Genomic DNA, 12,086 nt, shown 5'->3' on the forward strand with positions numbered 1-12,086 from the left:
GCTTCCAGCAATACTGGCAAAACATAAAATCACCCCACTTGGGATTTTCCTTTCCTGGTAATAACCTGGAAATCAGTTGTGGTGATTAAAATGGGCTCCAAATTCATTTGGTCTCAGATCAAATCATAGCACTACTTCCCTTCAAGTGTGTGACCTTGGACAAATTACTAAACTTTCCTCTTGGGTGACAATGTCATAAAATGAGGGAAAATGATGGGATCTTCATTATTGAACCACAAGAAGAATCAAGAAGTTAATTCTCATGAAAGACTACAGCAGAGTCTGGCACATGCTAAGTACTTAATAAACGTTACCCAAACTAGCAAAGATATGTGCAGAACCTGTGCAGACCTAAGGATTAAGTGATCGTGTTCTCCACTGAACTGTTAGAATGTGTGACTGATATCTTCAGCAAATTCACAATACCCTCCATTTTGTCTTTTACTTAAAAGTACAGAGAACACATTTCTGAAATATGGGCCACATCTATATACAAAGTGTTACATGACAAAGTGTCCTGATAAAGTAGCAGATGGATGTGTTCCACTATCAGTAACTTCCTTACAAGCAATATAATATGAGAACAGTATTTATAAAAAAATGATATCAGTATATAATATCAAGAAAGAAGTTGCTTTTAAAATTGCTGGCAGCCTGGCTATCCACTAAATGTTTTCACCTTCCAAAGATTGGGGCTGTTTTATAAATACTGTTCACCAACTTGAGGCACTAATTCAACCTTTCTATGTTGTTATTTTTTTCAAATTCCTCATGGTGTGATTTAGTGTTTTTTCTTCTTGAGGAAGATTCTTTATTCCTTTCCTGCTGTGGAATGTTTTTCATGAAGGCAGTTTTAATTATTTACTCCATAGCTCCTACTGTGACACAGGTCAGCGTGTCATTTTTAAAATGGGCTGTTATGTAGGTTCCCTGTGAGAGTCCAAGATCAGAGACAGGCCCAAGACCCAAAGTATGAGGAAGCCAAACTCCCAAGCACTGTGTGATTACACAGTTGTAAGTTATAGACACAATCATGAGGATTGCACACAGTTGTCTTTAAAACATTTATCTCTGCTAATTTATATTTCTTACATAGTATAAATGTGCAGAGATAGACAGAAATGACTCAACACTAATAAAGAAACTTAAAGGATAAAATAATACTAAGCAGACAAAAGTTATAAAATACAAAACCTTGGCCTTTATTTTCTCACATTTGCCAATGTTTTTTTAATTGACCGTGATCTTATATTATAGTGCACCTTCAAGATAATTACTGCTTAATTTGTTGACCTCCATCCCCAATTCTGCCACTAAGAACAAGTGTTTGTTGTTTGTTTTTCTTGTGAAGAGCAAATCCAACTTTGGAAGACTGTGCTATATTTCCTCACCAAATGATGCCAATTTCTACCTCCCCCTCTGCAGAGAAAAACCCCATATAGTTCAGAGTTTCTACCCCAACTGAAGAGTAGTCATGGGGAAACTCTTTACTTGCTAAAGGGGCTGCTTATAAATTTTACTATTACAAGTCACACAAAATAAATATATGAGTTTTAATTATGCACATAAAATTCATTTTAGAAGTGGAATTACTAGCCCCAACAAGGTCAACAATATAAAATACAGTATTGCCAAATTTCCTTCCAAGAAACTTGTATGAGGATAGGTTTTGCCTTTTACCTCTATATACAGAGTTTTTTTCTAAGGTAAATAAGAGGAATGGTATAACTTTGGTGAAGTTATATATTTTCTAATGCTAAGACAGACAAACAAGTGAAAAAATTTAAGTGTATATAAGTCAGTAGGCCTCAAATGAAGATTTGCATTAAAATTTCCTCACCTATACTTATTGAAAAAAATTTAATTACTTTTGCTATATATAGAATATCAAAAATATTCCCCAAAGCAATAAAAAGTTGCACACTTAAGACTTCTCTGTTCTACGCAGGTAAATATTTATATCCATTCTTAAATGAGATTTGTAGTATAAGTTTTATTTACAAGGACTCCACTGATAGAATGATGTCTTTTAAAGAAATGCAACTTCTCTAAAAGTTGTCTTTATTCTGAAGCAACATAATACCAACCCCAGACTGCACAACACAGACAAGGAGGCATATTGGCATATCTGATTCTTAGCAGCAGATACATAAACAGGTGACATAGCACATGCACCAAAAATGACATCCACATCTGAAAAAGACTTTGCATTGAGGTGAATGCTGACATTTACATGTTTTTCTCTATTCTAAATTAAAGTGATTTTTTTAACATTTATTTTTATTTATTTATGCATACAAGAACAGGGATATATACCAGAGGCGCAGGGGTGAGAGGATTCACTAGAGATGGGAGTGGGCAGCAGAATAGATGGACTGACTGAAATACAGTGCTGAGGGGAGCAGCAGGTGAGACGAGAGATCTGCTGTTCCATATGGGTCAGCTCCCTGGTCAGGGATTGAACTCAGGCTATATCAGTGATAGTGCTGAGATTTAACCCCTAGCCACCAGAGAGGCCCCAAATTGATATCTTATTAATGATAAAGAGAGGGAAGGGAATCCAATGGACTAAAGTGGAGGATTTTTTTTTTCCCCTGAAAAATACTTTTATTTTCAACTTATGAGTTGTTTCTTAAATACAAAGGTGTGAGTGACATACACATGCAGTTTGATGAAAATTAATAAAAGGTCTACCCCCCCCAAATTAAGATACAGAATATTGACAGTGACATGAAGACTTACATCAATCCCCTACACTTCAGTAGTAGAGAATTATTGGAATAGTCTAAATTTTCGCTAAAGTTTCTTGCATCTCTAAGTGGAAAGAAGGAATATCTACATTAACTGCACTGGTGAGTTAGAAGGGATCTCAGAGTTTGAGTAACAAAAGGGACGGTCAATATAACTCTTAAAATTTCAAAAGACCAGAATACTAGATGTATTTTAATATATCACTTCCATTGAAATAGAGTGAGTAAAACTGGGGCTAGAGAATGTGAAATTTTTTAGAGGAAGACAGGAAAAGTGGACCTGTGAGATAAGAACAAGGCAACAGACAGATGAAATTAAGTTTGAAGCCACGGAGCATGGAGAGTGAGGTAAGTAGAAAGGAGCTAAGGAGAATAAACTAAAAGGCATAAATAGGAAAAGTAGGACAAGGGCTACAACACAGAACAGAAAAGGAATTATAGAAAGAAAATATTGAAAAATAGTTCAGAATTCAGAGACTTGTATCATCCCTCACCTGGGAAGGCAAGTCACATGTATATGAATTCTCCATAATAGAATGTGCATGCAAAGTACTTGAGTGAAGGAGGGAAAATACTGCACTATCCCATGAAATTTGGAGCAGTGCAGTATCACACTATTTTAAGGAACACCACTGCAGCTGTAGATAACCCCAACAGTGCCTTGTAGCTAACCCCAAGGGTGCCCATCACCTATTTCACTCCTCTCACCTTTGATTTTCAGGGGCAACTGTAATGGGCATTTCCAGAGGAGCTCAGGTTCAACTCAAGCATGAGTTCATTGCTTGGGTCTACTCCAATGCCAAGAAAGTTTGCTTGATTCCTGAACAGGTTCAGCTTGAAAGTGCTGGAACAGTTAATGTCTCCAGAGTAACTTTCAACCAATAAGGGATGGCAGCCATTGTTCCCAAGTGCCTCTGTCTAAGGTACTTAAGCAGGCAACCATGGGAAACTGAATGTTTGTCTCTCCAGATGTCTGGACTAAATCAAGCCCTCATTCCCCAAGGTGGAGATTTCTTCCCCTATCTCCCGGTATATCTCCCTCATTCCTGCCCACTGCAATGACTTCCTAAATATATTAGTTTCACTCAAGTCCTTCTCAGTCTCTGCTGCAGATTCAGATTTTTAAAAATCTGCCTAATTAGAGAAAATTCTTGAAAGCAAAGAGAAAGAGCCAAATCTAACAACCAACAGTGGCTTGCAGAGGCATAGAGTCTAATTCTGTTACCAAGTGACTGTATGACCTTGGACAAGTCTTATCCAATCTATGGTTTTTATCAATACATCCTTAAAATGTAAATATCAAACCAGACACTTTATGTTGTTCCAATAACATACTCTTTAATTGAAAAATGTATATCCCAATCCATATTTGAAAAATTATGAGATCAAATAAATTTCTTCTATACCTTTATTAGAATGTAATTTATTAGAATGTAATTTTTATTTATTTATTAGAATGTAATTTATTTGTTTATTAGAATGTAATTCAATGCACTCTATTATATTCCCAAGTGTTAATGAGAGTTTACAGTGATTTAACTTAATTCATATTTTCAGAAATGATACTTTTGTCCATTCCAAGCCAATAACCAATCAATAAAATGTTGACTTTTATTGCCAGAAAGAATATATTAACTGATTTAGGGTTTTGGAATAGGAGATGGGTTGATTTATGAAACATCCTAAATGAATTGTAAAACCTGTTTTATAAATCTAAGTATATTGTTCCCATTTGGAATATATATGTTTTAATGGAGCTCTATAAAGAATTATCAGATAAATTTTACATGCCACTGTAAATCAAGTATACATAATTCCATAATAGAATCTGTCTTGATCTATGATAACTGAAATACAGCTCTCAATTAATGCATGTTTAAAGAGAACTATAGCATTTTTTGAGTCATGAGAAACTATTTAAGGAACAGCTTCTGACTATTTTGTTTACAGATCAGAAAAACAGAAAAATTTGCATTTGTTTGTCCTTAGAAGTCTTTTCTGCATCAGCTTCTCATTTCTCAGGAGACTGCATCCCTTAAATGTGAAATATTTTAGAACATAATCTAGTCAGTTAGCACACATTCTGCAGAGATTCTATTTATGGAACTCAGAGAATAAGGCAGCATTAAAAAAGAAGATGTGAAGTTGTGAATTCTAATATAAATTAATTGGCAGGGAGGAGGCAAACCAACCTGAATGATGTCTACACAGAAGTCTAAGAACCTTCCTCTCAGGTCTAACCTCTTTGCAGAGCTTCAAAATGAAGAAGAATCAATAACCGGCAAGCACTCCTGTGGCAGAATTCAAGTTCAAGTCCACACTTGTTCACACTACTTTGTTCTGAAAGGTCAGCAGCAATAGCAGAGGTCCATTGTTTGTTTCAAAGGGGCTGTATCAGATAAGGACTACCCTCTATGCTACAGCACACCTTATTACAGACCTGACCTTGGGTCCAGAGAAGCCCCAATTTCTTTCCTGGGGAATTTAAAGTCAATAACTGTGGTTTTGATGCTCACAAAGGTCATTCCAATTATGAAATATTCAGGCAAGGAAAGAGAAGAATATTACTTTTCAGACCTCAGAGAAGAAAGGACTTAATTTTGAAAAATAATAGGCATTATAGCAGGGGCTACAGCAGAAGACGACACACGGGCTAGAAAGCAAATGCTGGTCATGAATGGCAAACTTCCTCTCTGTTCTCTTCTTTATGTCCCTCAGGAGCAAGACCTTGTAATTTCTACACCTCTCAATATGGTCTCACATTTCATATCCATTATAAATTCAGGATAAGTCAGGTAACACACTCATTGGAAATAAATTAGAAATAGTGTCTGCCAATTCTTTGCCAGACATTGCACTAAGTATATATGTATGTAATTATATTTAAACCTCACCAAATCATGTTGAATATCTTAGAGAACTAACCTGTCTAGGATGATACAATAAGCAAGCATCATAATCAAATTCTAAACCAGGTCTATCAATTTTACCACCATAATCTCTCATATAATGGTCTAAACAAAAACTGAAAATTCCAGGGAGAAGGTAATCATAATTTGGAAAGAATTCAACTAATCATATACATAGTTCCTGTCATAATTTCTGTGTCATCAGTGCCCAGTCAGAAATGTTATACAACCATATCATATATATATATATATGATATTTCACTATTATATTCAACAGCATATTATTTACTACTGATAGAACTCATAAGTTGATTGAGGGTAATTAAGAGAGTTGAACTATCAAACAAAACACAACTTGAAAACGTCTGTGGGAACACAATGCCTATCTTAATCTAAAGATAAATGCTCTCCCTTCTATGAAATTCAAGTAGAGTTGCATTTCTTGCCTTAATTAGAATGCAGGACTGAACTAATGCTTAGTCTGTCACTGACGAATTCTAAATGATGAACTTAAACATATTATACATCACCTTGGTTGAGGTGGAAATTTCCTCAAAGTTCATAAAAAAAACAATATCAAGATCACAGTGTAAGGGCCATGTTATATGTTATAGTGTCTAATATAATGGCAGAACTGATAAGGTATAAAGGTAATAGCCAATATTTATTGATCACTTATTGTGTGCCAGACACTAGAACCATACATGCATTATATTAATCCACACAACACTCACTTACACTCTCTACTTATACCCATTTTACAGAAAAATGGAAGTTTTATGTGATCAAAGGAGCCCAAATCCTGAAACATGGAAATGTTTTAAGATTTGGATGTTAAAACTACTTTTAGGGGCCTCTCCGGTGGCACAACAGTTGAGCACTGGGTTGCGAAGCTGCCCGCAGCCTCTGCAGCGCCAGTTCGATCCCCGACTGCTGGACGAGGGTTCCACATGGCACACAGACCTCTCCTGCAGCCCGCTGCTCCCCTCAGCAGTGTACCTCATCAGTCTCCCTGCTCTGCTCCCTGCTCTGGCTCCTGTGAATTCTCTTACCCTCCTGCACTACTGACTGTACCCAGTGCTTGTATAAATAAATAAATAAATCTTTAAAAAAAAATCTACTTTTAAAAATACATTTATATGGAACCACAAAAGACCCTGAGTAGCTAAAGCGATCCTAGGGAAAAAAAGAAGAAAAATGGAAGCATCATGTTACTTAACTTCAAGCTACACTACAAAGCAACAGTCAGTGAAACAGTTTAACACTGGGGGGAAAAAATAGACACATGGATCAATGGAATGGATCAAGAGCCCAGAAACAAACCCATACATACATCAACACTTAATCTATGATACAACATGAGGAATGAAAATCTTTTCAACAAATGTGTTGGGAAAACTGAACAGTCACATACAAAAGAATAAAATTGGATCACTCTTTAACTAAATACATAAAAATAAATTCAAAGTAGATTAAACGACTGGATGTAAGGCCTGAAACCATAAAAGACATAAGAAAATATAGGTGATACATGCCACATGTCAGTGTTAGAGCTGTCCTTAGGGCTCAAACCAAACAGCAAGGGAAATAAAAACAAAAATTAACAAATAATACTACATCAAAATAAACTGCTACTGCACAGTGTAAAAAAATACCAGCAGAATAAAAAGTCAGCCTACTGAATGGGAACAGATATTTGCACGTCATACATCAAACTAGGAGTTAATATCCAAATGCAACTAACAACAGCAAAAAACAAACAACCTGCTTTGAAAATGGGCAAATCTGAAAAGATGCTTCTTCCTAAGAGGATGTACAAAAAAAAAAAAAAATGCCCAGGACACGATAGCCAGCAGACACATGAAAAAATGCTTAATATCATTTATTATTAGGGAAAAACCACAGTGAGAGATCAACTCACACCTGTGAGATAGGCTCACATTAAAAAAAAAAAAAAAACTTGTAACAACAAATGTTTTTGAGGGTGTAGAGAAAAATAAATATTCATATACAATTGGTGGGAACAGAAATAGGTACAATCATTTGAAAAACGCTATCTGATCATTCCTCAAAATAACTAAAAATAGAACTATCATTCAATTCAGCGATCTTCTTGGAATCCACTCACACAATATGAAATCATTAACTCTAGATGTTGTATGCACCATAATGTGTACTGCATCACTATTTATAATAACTAAGATAGAAACAGCCGAAGTGTCGACTGACAGATGATTGGATCAAGAAGACATGAGCCACATACAATGGAATACTATTTACCTGTTTGAAAAATTAAAATTTGCCACTTGAAGTGGCAAAGTGAAAGGAACTTGAGGAGATTGTGTGAAGTAAAATAAATCAGAAAAAGAAAGACATATTAATGTATGATTTCACCTATGTATGCAATATAAGAAAAATGTATGCAATATAAGACAAATTAATGTATGATTTCACCTATGTATACAATAGAAGAAAGTAAAACAGATGAGTGGACAAAAGAAAATAAAAATAAAACAGAAGAATTTACACAGCAGTTGAGGTTACTAGAGTGGAAGAAGAGGAGGAAGAGGGTAGAAGCAAGGGTAGAAGAAGAGCTAATCTAATGTAATGCTTTCTTAATAAATTTTTAAAAATAAATCCTAAAAATGAAGGATTTGAAGGCAAGGGGGAACATGTTTTTAGGTCCCCGACACTACATCACTTTCATAACATTAAGAATATGAATTACATTTCTGATGCTTCTAAACGGTGTCTGACTTCTCCAAGAGGAAATGTAAATGGCCAACAGGTATATAAAAAAATGCTCATCATCACTTATAATCAGGGAAATGCAAATCAAAATCACAATGAGATATCACCTCACACCTGTGGGAATGACTCACATTTAAAAAAAAAACAACAAAAACTGACAACAAATGCTGGTGAAGATGTGGAGAAAAAGGAACCCTATTACATTACTAGTGGGAATGCAAACTGGTCCAACCTTTAAAGTGTGGGAACCCTCAAATATTAAAAGTGGATCTACCATATGAACCATAAATTTCACTCCAAGGATTCCACCTATAGGACACAAAAACATTAATTCGAAAGGAAACCTGCACCTCTATTATTTACTGCAGCATTATTTGCAATGGCTAAAATATAAAAACAACCTAAATGGCCCAAAACACACAAACAGATCAAGAACATGTGGCATATATACACAGTGGAATACTACTCAGCAATCAAAAAAGATAAACTCAGCCCATTCACCACAACATGGATGGAGCTGGAAGGATTATGCTCAGTGAAGTAAGTCAGAAAACAAAAATGAAGGAAAAAGGAAGGAAGGAAAAAGAAAACTATCAGATCATACTACTCATAGAAGGAATATAGGCAAATCATACAAAGGGTCAAAACTTGTAGACAACTATAGATCTGAGGCTCAAAGCAGGGGAGAGGGAGGAAACAGGATCAAAACAGAGAGGGAAGAGCACAAAGGGCCATTGTGATGGTTTACGGGTGATGTGGTGATAGACTAAAGGGGGACTACACCTGAAGGTAGAAATCAAATACTGTCCAAACATGAACAACAATGTAAGAAAATCAATTAAAAATAAATAAAAGTTGTCTGTCCAGGGGCCTCCCTGGTGGCACAGGTAGTTAAGCACAGTGCTGTGAAGCTGTCTGCAATCCCTGCCAATCCCGGCTGGCCAGGGAGATACCCCCATGGTGTGGTAGAACTCTCCTGTCTTGCCTGCTGCTCCCCTCAGCAGTGTATTTCAGTCAGTCTGCCTGTTCTGTTCCCCACTATGTCTCTGGTGAATCCTCTCACCCTCCCACACATCTGGCCTGTACCCCAGTTCTTGTATGCATGAATAAATATAAATCTTAAAAAAAAAAAAGTTGTCTGTCCAGAAAAGAAGGTAAGATTTGGGCACAAGTATGATTATTGGGGAACAAATTGGGGAAATAAAACAGTGTCATTTATTCAAACTCATGTCTCCTTCCTCTGAGGGATTATCTTCTGTTCATATTGCACATGAAATAATCAAATAATTATTACAGACAGAAGGATATGTTAATGCACTGCCCATAAAACCCATTGTAAGCTTCCTATCATTAAGAACATCATCAATGAATCTGTTTCCTCTCATTTCTTGGTCAGTCACCTTTTTAGGAGTTCTTGTCTAGAATTCCTAATTTAAAAATTAAGTACTTATACTTGAAGTACTCTCCTGAACATATATATTCTTTGTCTTGCTCCCACTCTCTCTGAAGATTTTTTTTTTTTACTTTAGAGTCTGCCCAGGTCTCACAAGTTAGCCATTATACACTGCACTGTGTGCATATTGACTTCTAAACTGCAAACTGTTTGGACAAAGGAAACTGCAAACTGTTCCTTACACAAAGGAAATAGAAGGTTTGACTTGCTTCTGATTTCCCACTTTCCCTCCATTGTAATTTTAATTCAACCCTTGCTGTACCCTGAGCTTCTAATCAAAGTTGCCATTTGAACTGTAAAGTGCTCCTAGGAAGGCATACAGCAATAATTGAATAGTGAATAAGTTTCACAAAGCACAGAGGAAAAAAGAGGATGAAGTCATTTAGGAATAATTAAAATGATAACACTTACTGACTTTACCTACCCTCTTGTTACTTTTACATGAAATAATTCATTAAATTCACAAAACTATTTCATGAGGAAGATCAGTACTATTATCTCCACCTAAAAGAAAAAGAAATTGAGGCAGAGTAACTTCTCAAAATTATTCGACTAAGTAATTAGTGGAGTCAATACTTAAACCCAGAGTTTGGCTCTAAAATCAGCTACATAGCCACACATTGCACTGCCTCTCATTTTTCACTTACAGCATTAGCAAGTTCAACTAATATTTGAACATGTGTCATACTAACAAATAATATACTAAATAATCTTATCAGTAAGTGTGGTATTAAAAACTCAAATTCATCAGCCCTGTTTATGACTGATAAAAGAAATGCAAATGCTTAGATCTAGAAATTCAAATAAATTGCAAAGGTTTGAGTATATTTTAATTTTAAAATATAATTTATACTGGAACATTATTCTTTTGTGTTAGTTTCAATGTAAGTAAGTTTTTAGGTAAAAAATAATAGAGCATAAAATGCTGCACTCTAATTTATTTCACCTTGTTTCCTTAAACAATGATGGGATGGCATAAATAACTAATAATAAATGTATAAATTAATGCAAAGAAAAGAATATATAAAGAATTTATGAAACAAAAACCTAAGCAGAATTTATTCATTTGTCAACCAATATTATTAATTGAGTACCTAGAATGTTCACACAGCATGCCAGAGGACTGATAAGAAAAACATAACCCTTGAGAATTTCTCTGTCAAAAGGAAGAAGTTTCAAAATTAAAATAAACATTAAGAGCTATTATAGAAGTATGTTGTAGAGCTATGGAAACCAAGAAAATGGAGCTTGATTTTTGTTGGGTATGAAAATGTCCAGAAAAGCCTTCCCAGAATTGGTGACGATGTAAATGGATATGACTTACCTAATCAGAAATTGAGTATTCGCATAGAGTATTCCATCCAGAGGAAACTCATGAAATGACTCTGGCTTGTTCAAGGAATAACTAGTCTCAGATTCAGAGACAGGAAATGAGATTGGTAGAACTATAACAATTTTTTTATCATAAAAAAATAAAAATAATAAATTTGGGTTTTACAGAAGAACCCACAGATGCATGTAAGCAGAAGGGAGACATGTCTAATCTACTTTAGAAAACTCACTCCGATGTCAGTGTGTCTGACGCATTACCAGCAGCGATAGTGCTGCACCAGAGGCCCAAAAGGAGGTAACTGCAATGGCTTAGCTGAAAGATAATAAGGGTCTGGGCCAGGACAGCACTGGTCAAGTGAAGTCTCAATGGGGAGATGGTTTGCCTCAGCTTCTTTCCTCTCAAAATTCTCCCAAAATGTTGAAAAAGGAAAGTGACTTACAACACACTGAACAAGAACACAAATTCCCTCTAGAGTAGTGTGCTCCTGGAGTCAGTTACTTGTAGTCAGTTGATGCCAGATTTTTAAGATGAAATAGCTAAAAATCTATCAAGTACAATTCTAGAGCTCTTTTCACTATTGAAAAACAAATTAAGCAGTAACAATATCAGAAGTAAAATTCCACCACATTAAATAGGAAATTGCTAATGAAAAATGGAGTCAACTGTCCAAGCTAATGATCGTATAAACATGCCTAGTAGCATAGTCAATATACACACTTGTTTGATTTTATATCTACACCATATAAGCATGTTGCCACCTTGTTCCTTTCAGCATTCTTTTTTTTTTTTTTTTTTTTTTTTAATTTTCTAGAGGCATGTCTTATTTATCTATTTGTTTGTTTGTTTGGTTTATACATGCACTGGGTACAGTCAGAAGCCGGGAGGGCGAG

At 35.4% G+C, this 12,086-nt stretch overlaps 1 protein-coding gene across 17 annotated transcripts in view; it reads right to left on the reverse strand.

Moving 5' to 3' along the window:
- The window catches only part of MAPK10 (mitogen-activated protein kinase 10), a 438,482-nt gene that overhangs the window by 276,688 nt on the left and 149,708 nt on the right, over window positions 1-12,086 (reverse strand). For 11 of the 17 annotated variants that reach the window (XM_054688437.1, XM_054688436.1, XM_054688435.1 and 8 more), the window contains one exon: window positions 10,288-10,367. The exons of 4 other annotated variants lie outside the window; for them this stretch is intronic. The gene's annotated coding sequence lies outside the window, so the exon portion shown is untranslated. Of the gene's footprint in view, window positions 1-10,274; window positions 10,368-12,086 lie in introns of those variants that run through there. 2 more of the 17 variants (XM_054688442.1, XM_054688438.1) reach the window with 2 other exon arrangements.

The sequence above is a fragment of the Talpa occidentalis genome, unplaced genomic scaffold, assembly GCF_014898055.3.
Source record: "Talpa occidentalis isolate TD23 unplaced genomic scaffold, MPIMG_talOcc4v2.1 talOcc4.6, whole genome shotgun sequence".
Classification (NCBI taxonomy): Eukaryota; Metazoa; Chordata; class Mammalia; order Eulipotyphla; family Talpidae; genus Talpa; species Talpa occidentalis.